The sequence below is a fragment of the Lithobates pipiens genome, unplaced genomic scaffold, assembly GCF_037356315.1.
Source record: "Lithobates pipiens isolate NorthernLeopardFrog02 unplaced genomic scaffold, aLitPip1_a1.2 Scaffold_19, whole genome shotgun sequence".
Lineage (NCBI taxonomy): Eukaryota > Metazoa > Chordata > Amphibia > Anura > Ranidae > Lithobates > Lithobates pipiens.
The window spans coordinates 117,619,892-117,645,675 of NW_027507764.1; the positions used below are offsets into that span (position 1 = coordinate 117,619,892).

The 25,784-nt window shown below is 43.4% G+C and overlaps 1 protein-coding gene across 1 annotated transcript in view; it reads left to right on the forward strand.

The window, feature by feature from the left end:
* The first annotated feature begins 16,756 nt into the window (after window positions 1-16,756).
* WDR86 (WD repeat domain 86) overlaps window positions 16,757-25,784 on the forward strand; it is a 102,882-nt gene continuing 93,854 nt past the window's right edge. The window contains exon 1 of the mRNA XM_077491185.1: window positions 16,757-17,163. The gene's annotated coding sequence lies outside the window, so the exon portion shown is untranslated. The remainder of the gene's footprint in view (window positions 17,164-25,784) is intronic.

A 25,784-nucleotide genomic window follows, 5' to 3' on the forward strand; every position in this document is an offset into this window, starting at 1 on the left:
AAGCAAAACACACCGTTTTGTGGAATTGTTTTGTTAGATTGGGAACGTAACGTGTTAAATTCACTGTTTTGAAAATAGTTTAGTCCTTCAGTCCTTGTTTTTTGAAACCTCTCTTGTTTTTTGTCCAGATCATAAAGTGTCAGCTTTTACAACATGTTCCAGCTATGTGTAAACAGACAAACAATGAAACTGTTCCATATGGTAATTTCCACTGTCGGATCCAAATATATGTTTATTATTCCTCTTACTTTCCCAACCTAAGTGGAGAAAAACTTGGCTTCAGGCCCAAAGCGCTATGGGTCATATTTAATAAACAATAGAAGGCTGAGAGGCACACAATGGCATATTTTAGCGATTGTGCCCGCGATATTTAAAGAAAAAGGGAACGTAATATTGTGTTAATGTTCTTTATTTATATGCTTCCCTTAAAAAAACTGAACTGAGATTTCTTCACACTGCTGTTTCTTTAACGCTTGCCGAACAAATGGAACGATTCCCATATATTGCATGATTCATAGAAGGGGCCATTTAGCAAGCTAAAACAAGACCATTGGCTACATGATCCTTTAAAGGATAACTAAACTTAAAAAATAACGATGTAATATATCACAGTTTTCCAGTCCTTATGCTGCATACACACGAGCGAATTGTCCGGCGTACTTAGTCCGGCAAACAATCCGGCGGATAGTCTGGTGGACTTTCTACCGAACGGACTTGGTCACACATGGACACACAGAAAATCCGGCGTTTGCTAGCGCGATGACGTAAGGCACGTACGACGGGACTAGAAAAAGGAAGTTCAATAGCCAGTAGCCAATAGCTTCCTTTTTCGTACTTGCGTCTGAGCATGCGTCATTCTTAGTCCGCCGTACTAGCATACTGACGAACGTATTGTCCGCTAAAACCCAAGTACGACGGGAAGATTGGAGTGCAAAAATACTTTCTTAGTCTGCCGGACTTCATGCTGGAAAAGTCCGCTGAAGCCCACACACGATCGAATTGTCCGCTGAAATGCGTTTCGGTGGACTAAGTACGCCGGACAATCTGATCATGTGTACGCGGCATTAGATACTGTGGCTGCATTCATTTTCTTTTCTCAGGCTTAGAATATTATCAGCATGTACAGAAAATAACTTTTGATCTTACCAGAAATGCAATGTCATTTTGTAAACTACCAATTTCATTTAATATAGATAAAGGAAGACACTTGCCCACTTGTTTGCACACATGTTAAAATCTGCATTTTTTTGTGGTAGAAATTACTGTAACCCCCCCCAAGTATAATTGGTTTGAAAGCAAAGACCCTGGAGAATAAAATGGAGGTTGTTGTAATTTTTTATGTGTTTCACAGTTGTTTGCACAGTTATTTATCAAATGTATATATATTTAGGAAAAAATACACTAAAATGAATTTTAGTGCAAACATGATATTGTAAAATGTTTTGGTAAAATATAAAAGATGGGGTTGTGATGAGTAATTACATACCAAACATGCCCAGTTTTAAAATTGTGTATGCGAATGAGATCACAAAAAAACAATGGTGCCCCAAATTCTCCAAAGGTGACACTTTAAAAGCCTTTTCAGCCCATCAATTTTGAGCTAACTGTGAATTTTTAAGTTAACTGTTTCAATTTAACTGTGAACTTTACTGTACATGAATGTTCTCACCCTACTCTGCGCTTTTTATTTGGTGTGTGTGTGGGGGTGGCAGATGTGCTTTAACTTTTTTTTTTTATTATTATTTATTTGTATTCCTTTTATACAATTTTTTTAATTTTTTACTTTTAGATTTTTTTAAAACCTTATTGCCATCACAAGGGGGCTAAAGACCCCACGTGTTAGACCTTCAATATCTGCTCTGTCATTCAATGCAGCTATTCAAACATAGATTGTGTTTGAATATCTGCATCATTGGCTAGCTAAGGAATGAAAACTGTGACCCCAGAAGTAATGTAATACAGGTCACTTCTGAGGATTACTATTCGCAGGAGTGATTGGGGAACGTCCGTCACCGGGGAAGCAGTTTCCTACAGTCCTGGGCTTCCTGGTGGAACTGGAGCACCTGGGAACCACAGCTGGTGCCACCTGTGGGGGGTGGAGGCACCATTTGGGAGCTCCGAAGAGCAGCTGCATCATTTTCATCAGGAATCCCCTCATTGGCTCTTAAAGCTGGTACCAAGCTTGATTTAACCATTTATCAACCATGATGTTTATAGATGTACCTTGATAGACAAGTGGTCCAGCCTATGTTCACTCCTCCACCCACCATCATCACGCACAATGGTCAGCTGTCAAGTCATTAGGATGGGACATGGTTGCTGGTCCAAACATTGGCAAGAGGAGTGACTTCAGGCAACTTAGCATTGCAACCAGAACTGCCATGGAGGAATACTGCAGAATAAGAAAAGCATTATGCCCCATACACACGGTCGGAAATTCCAACGGAATTATGTTGTCGGAAATTCCGATCGTGTGTTAGCTCTATCGGACTTTTTCTGTCGGAATTTCCGATGGAAAAAGTTTGAGAGCTGTATCTAAAATTTTCCGACAACAAAATATGATCAGACTTTTTAGAGAAAGTGCCACGCATGCTCACAAAAAATTTGGAGACGAAAGCTATTGGTTACTGGCATCTACGTTGTCCTGTCATACACATCACCTCGTTCCGAACTATTGGATTTTCCGACAACTTTGTGCGACCGTGTGTATGCAAGACAAGTTTCGGCCAAAATCCGTATGAAAAAATCTGATGGTTTTTGTGTTAGATTATTACAGGTTATTTCATTTTTTTCAATGTCTGAAGTTAGGCTTTAAGCTATGCAGCTGTAGCACCCACTATCGTTGCTAGAGTGCTAGTGATAGGTTTTTGATGTGTTTTTTCTGGATAAGGTGAGTAACTTAGGTAGACTGGATGACTGGATGAGCAACAGCTTCTGTGGTGACTCCCCCTGCTATTTGGAAAATGGGAGAAGATTCCAGAAGAAGTTGGGAGGGGTGTAGGAGAAGCAAGCTAGAGTGTTCTAAGGGCCCTGACCAATCCCTAGGTTTCAGGGGTTGTACCAGGGTCATGGTTCCAGCTGGATTAATGACCCTGGTATGTTTTTGTTCAGCCAGCATGCTCTATTATGTAAAAGTGATCCGAGTGGCTATACAGCCACTGGATCACCTTTACGCCTGTCCCGTTATATCAGGGAGTCCGGGACTGAAACAAGTGGATGCGCTGTTTATTTCTATGGTCCATGAAACTGGGAGCAGCAAGGATTTTGTCACTGTATGACTCAGTAAAGAGTACCCTTCACTACCAATGCTATCATAAGGGATGCTGTTCATCCCTTGTTATAGCAATAGTTGAGCAAATTTTTTTTTAAAGAGACAGAATAAAAAAAATGTAAATAAAAAAAAAAAGTAAATTAAAAAAAAGATGGAAATAAAAATAAAATGTAAGCTCTCCCATCCCCACGTGCTCAGTGCAAAAGTGAATGCATAGGAAAGTCCTGCATGCATACATGAACAGTTATAGAACGACCAATAATTCTAGGATCAGACCTCCTGTGTAAGGCTGGCCATAAACTATACAATTTTCTTATTCAATTTCCTTTAGATTTATCTTCAACTATGTAGTGCAAGGGCCTGCCTGATTGCATACAAATTGAAAAGGTTTAGGTTTGACCTCCATATTATATGGTTTGGTAAATTGAAAGGAAAGTTGAACAAAAAATTGTATAATGTATGGCCAGCTACTGTAAACTTGAAATCTGTAAAGACATTTATAGCATTGCTTATGGAGATTTTTAAGTACCGTAGCTTGTCACTATTCAACGAGTGTGCACAATTTTAAAGTGTGACATGTTACATATCTATTTACTCGGCATAACATCATCTTACATATTTTACCAATCTATTGGGCATTTTAATGTGTTTTGCGCATTAAAATTAATTAAAGTGTATTTTATTACCAAAATATTGCATTTGAAAACCACTGCGTAAATATCGCATAACATAAAACATTTCAACAACAAACATTTTTTTTTCCTCAGGCCTTTGCTTTCAGAAAATATATAATAATTGGGAGTTCTAACTAATTATCTAGTAAAAAAAAAAGATTTTTACATGTACGTGAGAAGTATCAGAATTGGTTGGGCAGCTATTAGTTAAAATACACCTAGTCTATGTATCTGAATCTATTTTCATAATATTCCCCTGTAATATCCTGCACAGCTGAAAAGACAGAGGAAGGGTGGCACTATGAACCAATCAGGGCTGACCATCTAAAACTGAGAGTTTCATGAAAAGAGTACTGATTCATCCCTTTGCTGCCCCTTCCTTGTCCAATCCCATGCTGGGGACTGTTCTAGACCAGGCTATAATTTTTAACTTCAGTGTAATCTGCAGAGACAACTCAGAAAGTGCAGAACCTGGCTGTGCTGTCTGGCAGGCATGTCTGAATCACAAGACATAATTTCAATCCTTTGATAGGTAAAACGGTTTAATTTGCTCACATAGCAGCTTGTCTGGAGTTCTATTGTCTGTAAAGCCTATATAAAAGAATAAATGTCATGCCGCGTACACGCGATCGGAATTCCGGCCAGAAAAAGACCGATGAGAGCTTTTCATCTGAAAATGCGACCATGTGTATGCTCCATCGGAATTTAGCTGTCCGAATTTCCGCCAGCCAAAAACTGATAGCATGTTCTCAATTTTCCCGACGGAAAAACTTTCTATCGGAAATTCCGATCGCGTGTATGCAGTTCCGACACGCCAAAAATCACGCATGCTCAGATTCAACTACGAGACGGAAGCTATTGGCTACTGGCTATTGAACTTCCACTTTTTCTAGTTCTGTTGTACGTGTTGTACGTCACCGTGGTCTAAATGATCGGAATTTGGTGTGACCGCGTGTAGGCAAGACAGCTTGAGCGGAATTCCGTCGGGAAAACCATCAGAGCTTTTTCCAACGAGAATTCCGATCGTGTGTATGCGGCATTAAAAAAATGCAATTTCCCTGTGTTTTCAGTATCAGCCACTCACAATAGTTTCATCATCAGACACAGAGTAAAAATTGTTGGATACTAAAGAGCAAGGAGATCACATAGAATTCTGCAGGATGACATTAACTTGCTCAAGCGCTACAATTTTCAGGTATAATCTTTATTACATACTGTCATTGGTCCAGCTTGGCATAATATAAGTGTGCATATCTTCATACCTGAGGGTCCGCTGGGGAAGTTGAAAATCACTGCAGTAGTTGGCGCAGCTACAGTTTTAGCCACAATCTACTGAGTCCTCAGGTTCTATGTGAGTGGCTGTCACACTGCATACTGACCACAGGGGGCACTCACTTGGCACCACCACCATCCAGCAAAATGTCTTGTATTTATTTCAGTGAACACAAGGCTTTCTCTGATTGAATAAAGTGGAGAGGAGGGGCAGTAACATCATGATCTCCATGTCATCAAATCAGAGAATGCCATGTATTCATTGAAATAAATATAAGGCTTTCTTTGAATAGTGAAGGTGTCAAGTGAGCGTCTCCTTGTGTTTAGTGTGCAATGGGGCAGCCTAGAACCTGCATAGAAACTGGATTGTTATGATTAAAGCCAGTGCAAGAGGCTGAAACGCGTCAATAATTACAGGTATTGATTCATTTAATGGATGGATCTAATAAAATCGTATATGTATTATTTTTGAGACATCGTGTTGCCAGATTTTTTTTTTCCTTTTTCATTGGACCTGGAAGAATACAGGGATCACTGTAGTAGTGCCAGTGATTTCCAGCTTTCCCAGCAGGCCTTCAGTTATGAAATATGTATACTTATATTGTGCCAAACCAATGTAAGTGTGCCATACAAACTATTCCTGGAGTTCAGCATTAAGTGTAACTTTAGTCAGAAAATGAAGTCCTGCTAGATCACTTAAGGCCGGCCACTTTTGCAGGAATAGTTATGGAAAAAAATAAAAATAAGTACCTATACTGTTTAAAATCCAGCAATGAACGGTCTCAGTTGCTCACTATTTTTAGGCACTGTGTCAAATTTGTAGAGGCCAATGTGCTGACAGCCTTAAGATTTACTGCTGTTCAGGGGCTCTGGGCTTAAACTAATTGTCATTCTCCAGCAAGAAGAAACAGTAACAGTAATGGAGGCAATTTACAGCACACACTCATTTTGGTAGTATAAATATTAATGTGGAATGAATATTCCTTGCTAAAGAACATTATTTTTGATCAAGTTGTTGTGATAAGGCAATACATAAACCCTCAAAAATTCCACTCGCCTGCTCGCATTTTGTGAGTGGATTTTGAGGGCTGGTGAGGGTGGGCTGCCTGGGAGTGGGGGGGGGGGGGGGCGAGCACCACTGGCTGGCGGGTTGTATGGGAGTCCTTCTCCCAGTGCTTATGGAGGGGAAGAGAGAGGAGAGAACCGGCTGGATGATTCAGAGCGAGAGGGACATCACTAGCATCACTAGCAGCTTTCATTTCAATAGCTGAGTGTTCCCCGCACTCGCTGTCACACACAACCCCGCCCCCTGGTCCCGGGGAATTTGATAGACAGATCACCCTTCCAATCCCGGGAAGAATTACGTATAACAAAGTCAGGGGGTGGGGCTGCATGGGACGCCGATCTGCGGGAACACAGCAATTGAAATCAAGGCTGTTCTAATGATGTCCCTTGCTCTCTTATCATCCGGCCGGCAATGCTCTTCCTCTCCTCTGCTCCCCTGCATGATGAACACAGGTAGGCAGCATGATGGACACAGTTAAGCTGCATGAATTACATGGGTAGGCAGCATGATGGACATGGTTGACAGCATGATTTACATGGGTAGGCAGCATGATGGACACGGTTGTAAGCATGATGGTCACAGGTAGGCTGCATGATTTACACGGGTGGGCAACATGATGGACACGAGCAGGCTGCATTGGTGGACATGAGCAGGCTGCATTGGTGGACACGAGCAGGCTGCATTGGTGGACATGGGTGAGGCTGCATTGGTGGACAGGGGTGAGGCTGCATTGGTGGACACAGGTGAGGCTGCATTGGTGGACATGGGTGAGGCTGCATTGATGGATACGGGTGAGGCTGCATTGATGAGCACAGACAAAGTTGCTTAATTCTGCCTAAAACATTTAAGTTACAAACAGACCCAAGGATAAACCGAGGAAAAAAACAAGCTTTACTTACCACCAGCCCACAGACAACCAATTATCCTGTCTAATAATATGCATTAAAAACAAGGGTTTAGTCTGCACACATTTGCAAATGCATGCATAAGCCACAGAGCCCCGCCAAGGCACCCCAGTATCTGTGGTACCTAACACTAACTTATGAGTGTCCCCACAGTGGAGGCACATGCATTCTGATGGATAGGTGAGAGCAGGTGGACTGAAGGAGAGCCACCCCTTCTTAAAGGTACAGGAGCACACTGAACACCCAGCACAATGGCAACACAGGTGTCAGTGGGATGCCTGACCAAAAAACACAACCTGTGACTCAAAAAGACACCACCCGCTCACACCTATAGCTGGCTATCGCAGTAAGAAACTTGGAAGGCTAACAACAGATACAAACAAACCCAAGGATAAACCGAGGAAAAAACCAAGCTTTACTTACCACCAGCCCACAGACAACCAATTAACTTGTCTAACAATATGCGTTAAAAACAGGGGTTTAGTCTGCACACATTTGCAAATGCATGCCTAAGCCACAGAGCCCCGCCAAGGCACCCCAGTATCTGTGGTACCTAACACTAACTTATGAGTGTCCCCACAGTGGAGGCACATGCATTCTGATGGATAGGTGAGAGCAGGTGGACTGAAGGGGAATTTCATGAGATCATTTATGAGTGCCTGTTTAGGGTTGGAATTAGGGGCTAGGCAGGGCAGGGCAGCATGATGGACACGGTTGTAAGCATGATGGTCACAGGTAGGCTGCATGATTTACAAGGGTGAGTAACATGATGGACACGGTTAGGCTGCATGATGGACACAGGTAGGCTGAATGATGGACACGGGTAGGCTGAATGATGGAAATGGGTGAGGCTGCATAGGTGGACATGGACGGGCTGCATTGATGGACACGAGCAGGCTGCATTGGTGGACACGAGCAGGCTGCATTGGCGGACACGAGCAGGCTGCATTGGTCGACATGGGTGAGGCTGCATTGGTGGACACGGGCAGGCTGCTTTGGTGGACATGGGTGAGGCTGTTTTGGTGGACACGGGCAGGCTGCATTGGTGGACACAGGTGAGGCTGCATTGGTGCACGCGGGTGAAGCTGCATTGGTGGACACGGGTGAGGCTGCATTGATGGATACTGGTGAGGCTGCATTGATGAGCACGGACAAAGTTGCTTAATTCTACCTAAAACATTTAAGTGTCATTTCATGAGATCATTTATGAGGGCGTGTTTAGGGGTGGAATTAGGGGAGGGGCCAGACAGGGCAGGGGGAGGGTGAGGCAACTGGTAACGAGTAACCCTGAGGCCTGGCTAGTAGCTCAGGACTTTAAATTTTGAGTCCTGCAATACAGTATAATGTTATTTCTAAAATACTATTAAAAATGTAACCGTATCAAAAATGTGACCCTAATATCTTTACATGCGGCTTATTGTTGTTATAGCAATATGTCCGAATTTATCATGCAAAGTGTCGGGTGTTTGGGGGATACTCCAAGATGCTACAAAGTAGAGTGAGAATAAGACGGGGTAAAAATCGCGTTTTTAATTTTGCATCCTGTGTTCTGCTGGTTCAATATTCTATTCTTTGTTTTACTGGTAACATTTGTGATTGTGGGACGGAAATAGCAGTTTATTTTCTCATAATAATTTGTGCAGTCAGTGGTGGTGATGTATATCTAACGTGACTGAAACACTTTAATGCAGGAGGCTTCTGGAAAATATAGGGAGCACTGATGGGTTCATGTCTGCAGAATTTTCATAAGCATCTGGTATTAATTTAGACTTACAGGACGCATGTGAATCTTCGTTATGTGCTGCTCATTTCATTATGGTTGACCATTCTCATTCTTTAACGTAAAATGTCATAATAAATGAATCAGATCTGTAAAATGCAATTTATGCACAGATCTTGCTGACTAGTGATTTGGCTTGTCTTCCTTGTGTATGCTGCAAAACTGAATTCTCAGTCCTTATTTATGGAGTTTTCTTCGTATAGTAGGTAATGTTTACGTAACAATGATGTCTTTCCCTACAGTATTCTCCTGGGAGATCAGAAATGACTGAATACATGTCCCCAGGGACTGGGACCTTGAGGCACTGTGCTTACAGTAAGTGATCTGAATAACAATGGTGGTCATGAAGAGGACCAGTGGGGCTGGATTGCACAGTGGTGAGTCTGTGGGAGACAGCACTGGGGAGAAGATGAATATTTTCAGCATATCATTAGTGTCTGTGTATATATATATATATATATATATATATATATATATATATATATATACACACAGTCAGGTCCATAAATATTGGGAAATCGACACAATTCTAATCTTTTTGACTCTATACACCACCACAATGGATTTTAAATGAAACGAACAAGATGTGCTTTAACTGCAGACTTTCAGCTTTAATTTGAGGGTATTTACATCCAAATCAGGTGAACTGTGAAGGAATTACAACAGTTTGTATATGTGCCTCACACTTTTTAAGGGACCAAAAGTAATGGGACAATTGGCTGCTCGGCTGTTCCATGGCCAGGTGTGTGTTATTCCCTCATTATCCTATTTACAAGGAGCAACTAAAAGGTCCAGAGTTCATTTCAAGTGTGCTATTTGCATTTGGAATCTGTTGCTGTCAACCTTCAATATGAGATCCAAAGAGCTGTCGCTATCAGTGAAGCAAGCCATCATTAGGCTGAAAAAACAAAACAAACCCATCAGAGAGATAGCAAAAACATTAGGTGTGGCCAAATCAACTGTTTGGAACATCCTTAAAAAGAAAGAATGCACCAGTGAGCTCAGAAACACCAAAAGAACTGGAAGGCCACTGAAAACATGGCGGATGACCGAATAATTCTTTCCCTGGTGAAGAAAACACCCTTCACAACAGTTGGCCAGATCAAGAACACTCTCCAGGAGGTGGGTATATGTGTGTCAAAGTCAACAATCAAGAGAAGACTGAATACAGAGTGAAGAAGAAAAGTGAATACAGAGGGTTCACCACAAGATGTAAACCATTAGTGAGCCTCAAAAACAGGAAGGCCAGATTAGAGTTTGCCAAACAACATCTAAAAAAAAGCCTTCACAGTTCTGGAACAACCTATGGACAGATGAGACCAAGATCAACTTGTACCAGAGTGATGGGAAGAGAAGAGTATGGAGAAGGAAAGGAACAACTCATGATCCAAAGCATACCACCTCATCAGTGAAGCATGGTGGTGGTATTGTCATGGCATGGGCATGGCTGCCAATGGAACTGGTTCTCTTGTATTTATTGATGATGTGACTGCTGACAAAAGCAGCAGGATGAATTCTGAAGTGTTTCAGGCAATATTATCTGCTCATATTCAGCAAAATACTTCAGAATTCATTGGACAGCACTTCACAGTGCAGATGGACAATGACCCGAAGCATACTGCGAAAGCAACCAAAGAGAAGTGGAATGTTATGCAATGGCCAAGTCAATCACCTGACCTGAATCCGACTGAGCATGCATTTCACTTGCTGAAGACAAAACTGAAGGCAAAATTCCCCAAGAACAAGCAGGAACTGAAGACAGTTGCAGTAGAGGCCAGGCAGAGCATCACCATGGATGAAACTCACCGTCTGGTGATGTCTATATGTTCCACACTTCAGGCAGTAATTGACTGCAAAGGATTTGCAACCAAGTATTAACCAAGTAGTAAAAAGTGAAAGTTTGATGGATGATTGTTCATCTGTCCCATTACTTTTGGTCCCTTAAAAAGTGTGAGGCACAGATACAAACTGTTGTAATTCCTACACCGTTCACCTAATATGTAAATACCCTCAAATTAAAGCTGAAAGCCTGCAGTTAAAGCGCATCTTGTTTGTTTAATTTCAAATCCATTGTGGTGGTGTATAGAGCCAAAAAGATTAGAATTGTGTTGATGTCCCAATATTTATGGACCTGACTGTATGTGTGCGTATATATATATATATATATATATATATATATATATATATATATATATATATATATATGTGTGTGTGTGTGTCAGGCAAATTGGCTCATTATATTGTACATTAGAGGGTAACTTTCGTGGGGGGAAAAAAAACAACCAAGAAAAGAAAAAATAATATAGCTTATACAATTGTGACTTAAAGTGGTTGTAAACCCTTTACAACCACTTTAAACTACAGGCAAGCCTATAATTAGGCTTGCCTGTAGCTGCACTGGATATCTCCTAAACCTTCATGGTTTAGGAGATATCCCTGTATTTGCATGTGCCAACGTCATGCGGCACATGTGCACTTAAGCCAACTGAAGCAATGGCAGTACGTGCCGTTGCTTCAGTTATACTGTCCCGTGATACCCGGAAGCAAGCCCTGGGTGACATGTCGGCGGCCTGAGGAGGAGAAGAGGATGGCTGCGGGGGATTCGTTCTCGGGTAGTAATTCGTAATGAGCTAGTATGCTAGGCATACTAGCTCATTATGCCTTTATCTTGCAGGGTGTGTTTTTATTTTTATTTGTGCAGGAGGATTTACTTCCTCTTTAAGTCATATTGTAATTGACTATTATTAAAAATTACCTTTCCTTTTCAGTCAACAGCCGCTGTATTTTCTGTAAAATGCAATGCAATATGGCTACCTGGAGATGTTCTGTACACAGATGGTGTACAGAACGCCCCCTGAAAATGTGATTTCCTGCTTGTGTGATTGGCTTACTGATTTTCCCAGAAGTCTGAATTAAGATACAAGTAATGCCGCGTACACACGAGCGGACTGTATGGCATACTTAGTCCGTCATACAATCCGACGGACAGTCCGTCATACTTTCGACTGAACGGACTTGACCACACACGGATGCACAAACAGTCTGTCGAAAGCTTGCGCGATGACGTGTACAGCACGTACGACGGGACTAGAAATAGGAAGTCCAAGACACAGCAAAGCACCCTTCCGCCGTGTAAATCCTTTCTGGGCATGCGCCATTCTTAGTCCGTCGAACTAGCATACTGACGAGCGGATTGTCCGCTGAAATGTGTTTCGACGGACTAAGTACGCCATACAGTCCGCCCGTGTGTACGCGGCATAAGATTTTTGGCATTCCCTGCAACAAAAATTGCATTTTTGGTGAGATACTCCCAAAAGGGTAATCATGTCTAAAAGCATGCAGACCTTGCCAATTTTCTCATTAGATCCCTGCAGGTGCAGCAGCTGATTGATAATTATAAAACCACTCCCATACAGATTCACTCAGCACAGAGAAACAGTTATTTCTTCCGAATGGCAAAAGGTAGGAATCAAAAAAAAAAAAAGTTAAAATCCTTGCAATGTACATAGATCACCCAGAGGGGAATGTTTTTTTCTCAAAAAAATGAAGTTACTCTTTATAGCTTTGTGTAATTCAAGCTCTCCTTGGTCAACAGTGCTGCCAATTACTTTACTTCAACTACTCTATTTAGTTGCAAGTTAGGCCAATAGGGACCTTCACCAGCACTTTTGGTATAGTTATAATTTTGTCCTTTTCTCACATAAAACAACAGGCATCACAAACCAATGTTACAGGACCCCACATGATCCCTTTTTCAAGACAGAGTGCCTTAAAAAGGGATCCTGCCTGGTCCCAAAATGTTGGCCTGTGATGTCTGTTGCTTTATGTGCATAAAGGACTATAATGCTGCGTACACATGATCGGATTTTCCGACAACAAAACCGTGGATTTTTTTCCGAAGGATGTTGGCTCAAACTTGTCTTGCATACACATGGTCACTCAAATGTTGGCCCAAAATTCCGAACGTGAGATTGCAGCGACGTACAAGACGTACAACGAGCCGAGAAAAATGAAGTGCGGCTCCTTCTGCTTGATTTCGAGCATGCATGAACTTTTGTGCGACAGACTTGTGTACATATGATCGGAATTTCCAACAACAAAGTGAAGTTGGTGGAAAATTTGAGAACCTGCTCTCAAACATTTATGGCCAGAAATTCCGACAGCAAATGTTCGATGGAGCATACACTCGGTTGGACTTTCTGACAACAAGTTCATATCCAACATTTCCCATCGGAAAGTCCGACTGCGTGCACGGGGCATTACAAGGTGGGTTGGTAAAGAACATTGGACACTGGAGATAATTCCCTTGCACAATGTGAGCAAATTGTCAAAAATTATCTCCAGTGTCAATGTTGTGGAACGGAATTATCTCCAGTGTCAATGTTGTGGAAAGGAATTATCTCCAGTGTCAATGTTGTGGAAAGGAATTACATCCGGGAATGTTGTGGAAGGGAATTATCTCCAGTGACAGAGTTGTGGAATGAAATTAACTCCAGCTATGAAGATGTGGTAGGGAATTATCTCCAGTGATGGAGCTGTGTAAATAAATTATCTCCAGTGATGGAGTGGTGGTAGGAAATGATGTCCAATGACAGTACTGTGGAAGGGAATCATCCCCAGTTATGGACCATTATTTACCTCCAGTGACACTTGTGAAAGGGAATTATCCCCAATGCAAGTGCTGTTGAAGGGACTTTTCTCCAGTGAGAGTGTCGTTGGCCCTATCTCCAGTGATGGACCAATGGAAGGGAATTATCTCTAGTAACAGAGCTGTGGAGTTGATTTATCCCCAGTGACATTTGCAGAAGGCAATTAACACTGATCTGTGGAAGGGGATTATCACCAGTAACTGTGATGTTGAAGGGAATTATCTCCAGTGACAGAGCTGTGGAAGGGAATTATCTCCAGTGACAGAGCTGTGGAAGGGAATTATCTCCAGTGACAGTACTGCAGGGAAAAATTGCCTCCAGTGGCATTCATAGAAGGAAATTATCTTCAGTGACAGTACTCTGGAAGGGAATTAACTCCAGTTACAGTGCTGCAATGAGGAGTTACCACCAGTGGCACTTGTGAAAGGGAATTATCTACAGTGCCAATTTTGTAGAAGGGAATTATCTCCAGTGACTGAGCTGTGGAAGAGAATTATCTTCGGTGACAGAGCTGTGGAAGAGAATTATCTCCGGTGACGGAGCTGTGGAAGAGAATTATCTCCAGTGACAGAGCTGTGGAAGGGAATTATCTCCAGTGACCAAGCAGTGGATGGGAATTATCTCCTGTTACAGTGCTGTGGAAGGGAATTATCTCCAGTGCCTGATCTTTGGAAGGGAATTATCTCTTGTGGCAGAGCAGTGGAGTTGATTTATCCCCAGGGACATTTGCAGAAGGCAATTGACTCTGGTGACAGACCTGTGGAAGGGAATTATCTCCAGTGACTGAGATGGGGAAGTTAATTATCTTCAGTGACGGAGCTGCGGAAGGGAATTATCTCCAGTGACTGAGCAGTGGATGGGAATTATTTCCTGGTACAGTGCTGTGGAAGGGAATTATCTCCAGTGACCAAGCTGTGGATGGGAATTATTTCCTGTTACTGTGCGGTGGAAGGGAATTATCTCCACTGACAGAACTGTTCAGTGACGAGCCGAGGAAAGAAGTTATCACCAGTGTCAATGCGGCGGGGAAAAAACACCTCCAGTGACATTTGTGGAAGGGAATTGTCCCCAGTGACAGTACTATGGAAGGGAATTACCTCCACTTACAGTGCTGCAATGAGGAGTTACCTACAGTGACACTTGTGATAGGGAATTATCTCCAGTGACAGTACTATGGAAGGATATTATCTCTAGTGACAGAGCTGTGGATGGGAATTATTTCCAGTGGCAGTGCTGTGGGAGGGAATTATCTCCAGTGACAGAGCCATGGAAGGGAATTATCACCAGTCACAGTACTGTGGAAGAGAATTAACTCCAGTGACAGAGCTGTGGATGGGAATTATTTCCAGTGGCAGTACTGTGGGAGGGAATTATCTCCAGTGATGAAGCTGTAGAAGGGAATTATCACCAGTTACAGTGCTGCAGGGAGAAATTACCTCCAGTGACACTTGTGGAAGAGAGTTATCTCCAGTGACAGTAATATGGAAGGATATTATCTGGGGCTGTGGATGGGAATTATCTCCAGTGACGGTGATTTGGAAGGAAATTATCTCCAGTGATGGAGCCATGGAAGGGAATTATCTCCAGTGACAGTACTATGGAAGGGAATTATCTCCAGTGACAGTACTATGGAAGGGAATTATCTCCAGTGACAGTACTATGGAAGGGAATTATCTCCAGTGACAGTACTATGGAAGGGAATTATCTCCAGTGAAGGAGCTGTGGATGAGAATTATCTCCGGTGACGGAGCTGTGGATGGGAATTATCTCCAGTGACAGTACTATGGATGGGAATATTTTCTAGTGAAAGTGCTCTGGAAGGGAATTATCACCAGTTACAGTACTGCAGGGAGAAATAACCTGCAGTGACACTTGTGGAAGAAAATTATCTCCAGTGACAGTACTATGGAAGGGAATTATCTCCAGTGACGGAGATGTGGATGGGAATTATCTCCAGCGATGGAGCTGTGGATGGGAATTATTTTCAGTGACGGAGCCATGGATGGGAATTATCTCCAGTGAGTGTACTATGGAAGGGAATTATCTCCAGTGAAGGAGCTGGTCATGGGAATTATTTCCAGTGACGGAGCGGTGGGAGGGAATTATCTCCAGTGATGAAGCCGTAGAAGGGAATTATCTCCAGTGATGAAGCTGTAGAAGGGAATTATCTCCAGTGACAGAGCTGTGGATTGGAATTATTTTCAGTGACGGAGCCATGGATGGGAATTATTCTTAGTGACAGTACTATGGAATGTAATTATATCCAGTGACAGTACTATGGAATGGAATTATTTACAGTGATGGAGCTGTGGATGGGAATTATTTCCAGTGATGAAGCCGTAGAAGGGAATTATCTCCAGTGATGAAGCCGTAGAAGGGAATTATCAGTATATCCAGTGAGGAAGCTATGTTAGGGAATTATCACCAGCCACAGTGCTACGTGGACAAATTACCCCCAGTGAGTCCTTGTACACACAGTCGGACATTCAGACGGAAAATGTCTGATTGGACCGTGTTGTCAGATAATCCGACCGTGTGTGGGCTCCATCAGACTGTTTCTGTCGGAATATCCGACCAACAAAGTTTTAGAGCAGGGCTATTAAGTTTTCAGACAACATGATCTGATCGGACTTTGTCCGATCGTTTGTAGAGAATCCTGATCGTGCCACACATGCTCAGATCAAATTCCTAGACCAAATCTATTGGCTACTAGCCTGAACGTAGTCCCGTCGTAATGAAATAACGTCACCACGTTCTGAACGATCAGATTTTCCGACAACTATGTCCAACCGTGTGTATGCAACAGTTTCGGACAAAATCCGTGGGACAAAATCCAACGGATTTGGTTGTCAGAATGTCCGACCGTGTGTACAAGGGCTGACACTTGTGGAAGAGAATTATGTTTAGTGACAGTACTATGGAAGGGAATTACCTCCAGTTACAGGGCTGCAGTGAGGAGTTACCTCAGTGACACTTGTGGAAGGAATTATCTCCAGTGAGGAAGCTATGTTAGGGAATTATCTGAAGTGACAGTGATGTGATGGAGTGAGAGGGAGGTATCTCCAGGGGAGTGTATCAAGATTACTAGTACTGAGTTGCTCCCCCCACAAGGATAAATGAAGAGCAGTTTACTCACACTCCTCACACACATTATAGAAGTGAAGCAGCTCTGTTCATAAAAGCTAACCATCAATGACTACACTGCATCTTCAGTCCCCCCCCACAAGCCAGCCAGGATTGGAGGGAAGTCTCATTTATCACTCATTTCTAAGCAGGGCTGCTAGTGATTAAGGCTGCATTTGGAAGAAGAAGCAGCAGCACACAATCTCAGGAGCTGATTATTGAATCCAGACCTGGATGTGCAGTGTTGCAATGTGGTGACCCCCTAGAGGGGGTGTACATGTGTGACCCATTGAAGGGGGCTGCGCCTGAGCTCAGAGTCTTGGTCATCTATTCTACAGGAAACACTAGAGAACACTATATCCACAGCTAGAGCCTGGCAACTTTCAAGGAGGATAAGAGGAAAGCCATCATTATCTGACAAAGGTGAGTGCCATGTATGATGATCTCCAGGTGACACCTTTGTCCTTTGATGTCCCAGGCACAGTGACAAGGGGACACCATCAGCTGATTCAGGTCTCAGTGTGAGTGAAACCAGTTGTTGTTTTGTGTTTACATTTCACAACTTTTAATAGGGGACTGCAGAGGAAGTCCATTCCCTGTGTATTGGACATGGGTTTCTAATATGGGAATTACGTTTAATAATAGCACTTAGTTCTTGTACTAGTTATAATCAAGGTTATTGTGGCTCTGTTGTTGTTGTGGTACACATACATCACATTTAAGTCTGTAGCCTATTATTTGTTTCTTGTGGAACTACAAGCATCAGCATGACTTTAGGTTGTAGATTTATTTTTGGTTCTTTGTTGTGATCCTGCATAGCCAAGCATAGTATAAGCTGTGTGGGGGGAATTCTGTTTGTGGTACTATTCATATGAAAAGGTATAAAACCCGACTAAGTTGTCCCAAAAACATTAAAAGCCTAATGCTGGCCATACACTATACGAAAAATCGGCCGAACCCAGTTTCGAAAAACGAACGTTCGGCCGTGAGTGCAAACGATGGTGCCATCATGTAATGACCGATAAATCGTTCAGTGGACATAAATAAATACATTTTATGTTCGTTTTTTTACATATACCTAGTGCAGACAGGTCGGATGGGAAATACATTAACCTTTCAATTCATCGTTCGTTCGGGAGAAAATTTCCAAACTTGCCCTTCATTTTTTCAGCTCAAAAACATCCAAACGATTATCGATTTTGTGCCCACTAACTGGTCGAAAAAACGAACGGTCTAATGACCGATTTTCCGACGATTTTTCATATAGTGTACGGCCAGCATTAGTTAGCCAATAAAGGGTGTCACTTAAACTCCAAACTTTCTGCATTAATTGATGGTTAACATGCTACATGGCCCTACTACTGCTACCTGTTGTACTACAAATCCCAACAAATACAAGTGTGTTCTTGTCTTCACCTGTGGTGGGACTACAAGTTCCAGCAGGCCTCACCAACCTCTAACTGAGCCCAGGCATTTCTGTTTTGTATAACAAATGAGACTGGAATGGCAGGGACTTACAGTTCCATATTAACTAGATACCTCCACATTTAGACAATACACTAAACGCACAAACAGTATGAGCCTGCACGTGTGGCTGTTATTTTAAAATATGAAATAACTTGGCAGTTTACGTCTAATAACGTTGCTCTTGGTTGCTAAGTCCTGGAATCTACACTGAAAGAACACCAGAGGAGCCCCACACTGTGCTGACTGTGCATTTCTCTCTGCAGCCCCCTGCATAGATAGCATTGTTCTGTTCTGCAGTGTGTCACCCTCTCCTCTGGCAGGCCAGACTAAGCATTCTTTGCACAGCCTCTACTCTACATTGTCTTCACAGTTTATAAGGTTATCATTTATATATATATATATATATATATATATATATATATATATATATATATCCCAGATCCAGGCAGTGCTGATCTGTGCAGACACTCACAATACACAGCCCAGAAGATTGTAAGTTTTTTATTTATTTAGCATTCTTATGCGTGATTTTCACTCTTACACAAGCCGAAGAGTAATACGATCGTATGTCGATACAGGCAGTTGGTAGATCCACGAATATAATCTAAACAAAAACAATATGGTCCTATGTCAAATTATGACCAACAGTGGCATTAACTATGCAGTAACATGAACAGGAGTGCAACTACCCACACACCAGGATCCACTGGGCTAAAAACATCAATTTTATTCAACACAATTAAAATGCAAAAATAGCACCATATAGTATACTGTCAATGCCAAATTGCGTGAAAAATCTTCATAACCCAAGGATACAACTGGGGGTGTCACACCTTTGGCTCATATAACTGGTCTTAGTGTCCACATCTAAAGGAACAGAGAGATTGTGGACAAAAAGGGACAAACTTGTCCCCTTAAAGTGGAGGGCCACCCTGAAAACAAAAAAAATATTAAAAATTACAAAAAAATATAAAAAAAAAAAAAAAAATGAAAATAAAATTTTTTTTTTACTTACCAGAAATGCCTGTTGCTAGGCACTTTCTCCTAATCTTCCTCTTCCTCCTCCGCGGAGATCTTCTGTCTTCTGTCTTCGTCGCGGTGTCTTCTGGGTAATGAGTCGCGCTGTGTTCTGGGAACTGTGTGTTCCAGAACACAGCGCGTCCCATTCAGAAAGCGCTGCGGGACTCGCGCATGCGCAGTAGCTGCGGGACTCGCGCATGCGCAGTAGGAAACGGGCAGTGAAGCCGTAAGACTCCACTGCCTGTTTCCCTTACAAGGAATGGCAGCACCGGGACCCGAGAGCCGAGGGACGGGTCGGCCTCGGGCGGCCGACATCGCGGGCACCCTGGACAGGTGAGTGTGTTGATTAAGTCAGCAGCTGCAGTGTTTGCAGCTGCTGACTTTTTTTTTTTTTTTTGTATAACCGGCCCTCCTCTTTAAGGGCTTTGGCTCTATACTCTAACACAGTGGTCTCCAAAGTGCAGCCCGAGGTCGGATGTGGCCCTTTGCTTGCCTTTATGTGGCCCTTAAGGGAATATTCCTACTGACACCAATGATGGGGTACTATTCCCCCTACTGACACCATCAAAGGAGCACTATTCTCCTCATTGATATCAACAGTGGGGCACTATTCCTCTCATTGAAACCAATGATGGGGCACTAATGCCGTGTCATTTTCTACTCTCACTGGGCACAGTCTGGCCCCCTAAAGCCTGAAGAACAGTAAACTGGCCCTTTGCTTAGAAAGTTTGGAGGCCCCTGTCTAACAGACCATCATTTGCTTGCTGTGCTCCACTCCAAAGTTTGCATCCCAACTTCATCAAAAAGGCCACTATACAAATTGTTTTGTTAAACCTGCAACAGTCTAATGCCACATAGTAAGCAAAACTTGCTGTATACAGTCAAACATAACTATTAAAGAGGAAGTTGTACCTATAGGTAAGCCTATAATAAGGTTTACCTATAGTAAGGTGACCAGATTTTTTAAATGAAATCCCGGAACATATATATATATATATATATATATATATATATATATATATATATATTATTTTTTTTCTATTGGCAAATGGTATACTATTTTATATGCACACAGTGGAAGGCACACTCGAGTATGCTGTCCATTGAGAGTGCTGTGCCGAGACCGTGGCTGTGCGCATGTGCGAGAGTGACGTTATCGCGGCTTTGCCATTCAAACAGCCAGTGCCCGTGTACCTGGAACGAAGACTGGGTGCAGATAGAATACCTGTTAACAGTGAGAGCGTGCCGCTGGAGGAATCCATTTTCTAAATATATTTGTCATAATGTGCTAGTATGTAGTGCATGCTATGAGCCTGTGGGGAGCCTGTGGGTTTTTTTTTTCCCCCATCAACTTTATTACTGCTTTATGCCCACCATAGATGGTTCGAAATCCCAGTCGGTCCCGGCTGAACTGGGCACGATTCAAACCATGAGCAAGCTGATAGCACCTAAGTTGATCCATTGGTTAACTTGGGTACAACCAGCATGTTGAATTTCTAGCATGCGATTATGTTTATTGCCACAGCTATAACCGCTAGCAATAATCACTGTGTTCTCCCAACAGGAGCTCCCCCCGGGAGAACACAATAGCTCCACGAGAGGGATTTCCCAGGGCTGGCCCTCCATGGGTCCATTGGACCCAGGCACCACTTTGAGAGAGGCGGCAAATTGATGCCAAAGAAGATTTTTTCCCAGCAGTTTGGTGTGCTTCAGATCAGATGCACAGCTTTCCTCCACTTGGCCCTGCAGGCATGGCAGCTCTGTCTCTTCCATAATATCGCAGCACTCCCCCTCCCCTCCCCTACCTTATATACACAAGATGGAAAGAATGGCATGTCCGGACAAAGGGCAGGACTTTTCAAGTTAAGAAGTGGGTGATTGGTCCCAGTAATCAATCACCTGCCTTTCACATGAAAAGTCCCACCCTGTCTCTGGACCTGCCATGGTTCCCATCTTGTGTAAATATGGTATAAGAGGGGGAGTGCTGCGATCTTATGGAAGGGGCAGTCTGTAATATTGATGGAGGACTGTGATGGGGGTCTGTGAAGGGGGGGCCTGTGATGGAGAGGGGTCTGTAATGGGGGGATCTGTGATGGGGTGTAGCGCCAGCTCCTGAAGAGCACGCACTATGTGTTTTTCAAATTTAAGGTTACACCTGAACTACAGTTTGGTTTGGGTACAATTGTCTAAATTTGGACTTCAGCATCAGTCTGACTGGACTATGAGATGTTCAGCCTGACCACAGGGGGTACTGTTTCTTCTGGCAGGCATGTAACTATGGTCTGGTCGGGTGCTTAGGTTACTCTCTCTCGGAGCCCGCTCAGTGGGAGTGGTGTTCTTGCTGTGCTTTCTGGGAGAGGGTATTTAAGATGCGGATGTCACGTGGTTCGGGATTCCGGTCCAGAAGGATGTACTGACTTCTTGGTCCTGGTCCTCCTGACCAGCCCCCAGGACGGCTATGGCCTGGGGTGCAGTACCACCCGATCTTGTTGTCTCAGGGCTGGCTAGCTGGAGGCAAGGAAACTAAAGGAGGATTCTGAGGTGTTTGGGTGCCGTTTCCGGTTTGGAAAAGACCCAGTGACTTCATGCTATCCAGGGGAGGACTCTTCATAAGAAGGCCACTTACAGGTTGGTTTCTTAGCAAGAGCCTGGAGGAGCTGAAGTACCCAAGAGAATCCGGTCTCGTGGATATCGCCAAGCTGGCTGAAAGATCCAGGAATCACACGAGTGTTTAGTTTTCCTACGTGTTCTACAACAACATCTGTGGCAGAGACTTATCCTTGTATGTTCTACAACAACGTCTGTGGCAGAGACTTGTTCCCGAGTAAGCACCTTGTTGGCTGCTAGGCCTTGTGAGGGAGGGACTGTCCACCTTGAGTGAACATCCAGTTGCGAATGGCTATTCTCTGGATGCAGTCAAAGTAAACAAGTTCTTCAATATTGACTTTGACACTTAGACCCCTTTCACACTGAGGCGGTTTTCAGGCACTACAGCGCTAAAAATAGCACCTGTGTAGCGCCTGAAAAAACCGGCCCCTTTCACTCCAGTGTGAAAGCCGGAGGGATTTCACACTGGAGTGGTGCGCTAGCAGGACAGTGAAAAAAGTCCTGATAGCCGCATCTTTGGAGCGGTGAAGGAGCGGTGTATTCACCGCTCCTAACCCGCTCCTACTCATTGAAATCAATGGGACAATACCACGGGCAAAAAACACTTTTAACCCTTTTTCAGCCGCTAGTGGGGATTAAAACCACCCCCCTAGCACCCACAGACCGCCACTAAAACGACGGTAAAACGCCGCTAAAAATAGCGGCGCTTTACCGCCGATGGCCACACCGCCCCGGTGTGAAAGGGGCCTAAGAGTACCTGAACTTCCTTTCCAACCCTCTGATCCCATTTTAAGAGACTGTTTATTGTCTACGTTTTTTGCAAATAAAATCCATTTAAGTGGATCTGTCATCAGTCTCTCAAGTTACTGGGCCATCTACCACGGGACACCCCTAGACGTGAAGTGAGGAGAAAGAAGGTAACGGTAAGCTCAATCTAACCAGCAGTTCCTTCGGGGGTTAGTGCTACAGGGGGCTCTATAATGAGGGAAGTCTGTGATGGGGGGAATCTGTGATGGGATAGTCTGTGATGAGGGGAGTCTGTGATGGCGGGAATCTGTAATGGAGAGGGGTCTGTAATGGGGGAAGGGGGGATCTGTGATGGGATGGTCTGTGATGCTGAGAAGCATAGGCTCATTTATGACCAACTAATAACTAATACCTTGCCTCCCCAAAAAAAGACACGGAAGCTGATTAAGTTGGAAATAGGACAAGGCCACAGCTTTATTGAACTATCCAAAAGTACAAATTTCCAAATGTACCAAACAACATTGACAGCCACAGTATACCATGTGCACCCATAAAACATAAACTCACATAGTCTAAGAGGCTCGTCCTTACCATCAGTGTCAGACAGGCATTCGACTGACCCCAGAATTTACCAAACAACAATTCCAGTCATAGTATACCGTGGGCACCCATAAATATAAAGTCACATAGTCTGAGAGGTCTGTCCTTACCATCAGTGCCAGACAGGCATTAGACTGACCTCAGAATTTAACTTGGCATAGCCCATAAAAGCAACATCAATTGCTGGCAAGGTCAAAACCGCCACATGTAAGTCAGTGGTACACTGACAAGCGCCCCACAACAGCCAGCACCTTCTCAACACCAGATTGTAGGCCGAGATTAACATATTGACGGCAATCATTTAAATGAACCCCATCAGGTCTTAATAAATACTGTTATCTCCCTCAAGATGCCAGTGGCAGACAACAATGCCACCAATCCAGTGGACAAATTTTAAAATGTAGGCATTCACCTGGTGGGGAAACAGCTCTGAACAAGAACTAGAAACAAGAACAAAGTATGTGACCAGCCTAAAAACCGAAAAGGGGAACAATGTTGGACCAAACAATAGATTGGTAAAACTGGCACAACATGGAGCAACAATATGCTTAATAGAGGAGATTGAATCTACAGGCCGGTAATGCCTTGCATTGTTAACCCATACATGGATGATAAGAATGAAGGGGCCTGAAACAAATTGTCTCAGTTAATACCAGCAGCCAGTGTAGGCCATGAAAACTGCGAAATAAGGAATTCTGCCAACTGCAAAGGAAAATGCTCCCCACAGTGTCAAAATTTGGCATGACAAGAGGCCCAATAAACAAAAGAGTCAACAATCATCCAAAGTAATAAAGTAATGCTGGGGAGAGACATGAAATCAGAACAAAAGGTGAGGACAAACATATAGAAAAAATTGAAATGATTCCCATCTACCCAAAAACCATCTCCGTCATCTGAAAAAACCCATCCTATGGGCAGCAATGGCTGCACCAATGAGAAAAGAGTACGTGAGAAAAATCATTAGGAGGCAAGACCAGCTGGGAAAAGGAAAAGGTGGAAGACCCGAAAAAAATTTGTTGAGGTTGGAAGAATAAGCGGGAGATAAAACAAAGGATTATGTGATCAGCACATCCTCTGAGTTACCACCAACTGGGCGTTTGTCCTTGGGGACAAGTTCACTAACCCTAAAGGTGCCACAGAATGCCCAAGAAAAGGGAACTCGACACAAGAGAGCCCTAAATGCAAAAACAGACAGAGCGCAAAATGGAGAGGATGTAGGTTAAGTTGTGCACAGAAAACAGGTGCTGAGAATCAGGGAAGAAATATGTTTCTAACCCCTCAAAATCCTCTGAATAAGAAAACTTTGGAGATGTCCTCCAAGCTGAATGTTCTGAACCAAACAATATAGCAGATGGAGCGGTACATGCAGTCGAACCAGCCACAACTATATCCTGCAGGTAGAGGAGGTAGGAGAAAAGAGCCAGGTGTCTGTCCCCAGGGGGAAAGGGAGAACTCATCAACAGGTGGAAGCACCCATTCGTCCCAAATTTCCCAGCACATTACCTGAGCGTTCTGGGAGGGGAGGCATGGACTGAGGCCCAACAGGAGTCAGAAACAAGACTACACAAAAAAGGAAGGACAAGGAAGATCCACAGCCGATAAAGCCAAAGAGGAGAAGCGGGCGAACTGTGAACAAGAGGACAAATCAGCAATGGAATTAGCTAAATATGAAACTAAACAGTCAACTGAAGACATCCAAGCACCAGAAAAACACAACAGGGAGAACAAAGGTGGAGAGCTTGCAGAGAGGCAGTTAACTACTTGTACCACAGATAATTCCATTGCCACAACATTAGGAAAGAGCTCTAACAGCATCATGTTACACAACAAATAGAATTGGGCCAAGAATGACCATTAGAGGAGTGCAAGAAGGACAACCGGCCTTCCAAGTCATCTCGCATAGGACTGTTAATTTGTACCTAATGACGTGTATCTGTTATACATTCCATAGACGCCCACAGAAGGCACTGCCCATCAGAAATATGTGAAAAACAAGATGGCCCAAAAAGATTGAAGCTGCTACAGCCATAGCTTCCTAGACTCCCTTGGGAATTTAACCAAGGAAAGAAGCTAATTAACCCCAGGAAGTCGGCAGATCATCTACACAATGTCAATCTCAATGCCCAAAAGGATAAAGGATGGGCAGGACCTTCCATGTTGTTGGGATGGAACAGTCACAGTGTACAGGTAGGAAGCAAAAAGCAAAGAAAGTGCTGTATCAAAAGTGGAGTATTGGTCCCAGGAATTCTCCTGATCAATACCACCATTAACTGACAAGCCTGCAGGGAAAGAAAAGTGTTGTATAAGTTGATGGCCTTTTCCTAGAGTTCAGGCTCCACTCAGTCACCTCAGGTCTTTCTAGCCAATCCTAAGGGAGCTACTTAAAGCGGTGTTCCTCTTAAAGAAAATAAAAATAAAAGTCAACAGTTACAAATACTGCAGCTGCTGACTTTTAATAATCTGACACTTACCTGTCCCAGGGTCCAGCGATGTGGGGGATTGAAGCCCTGCTCGTCTCCCCCTCCGTTCAGTATTGAAACTGTGGGCGTCCGGCTGTAGCTTCACAGCCGGGCACTCACTGCGCATGTGCGAGCAGCACCACG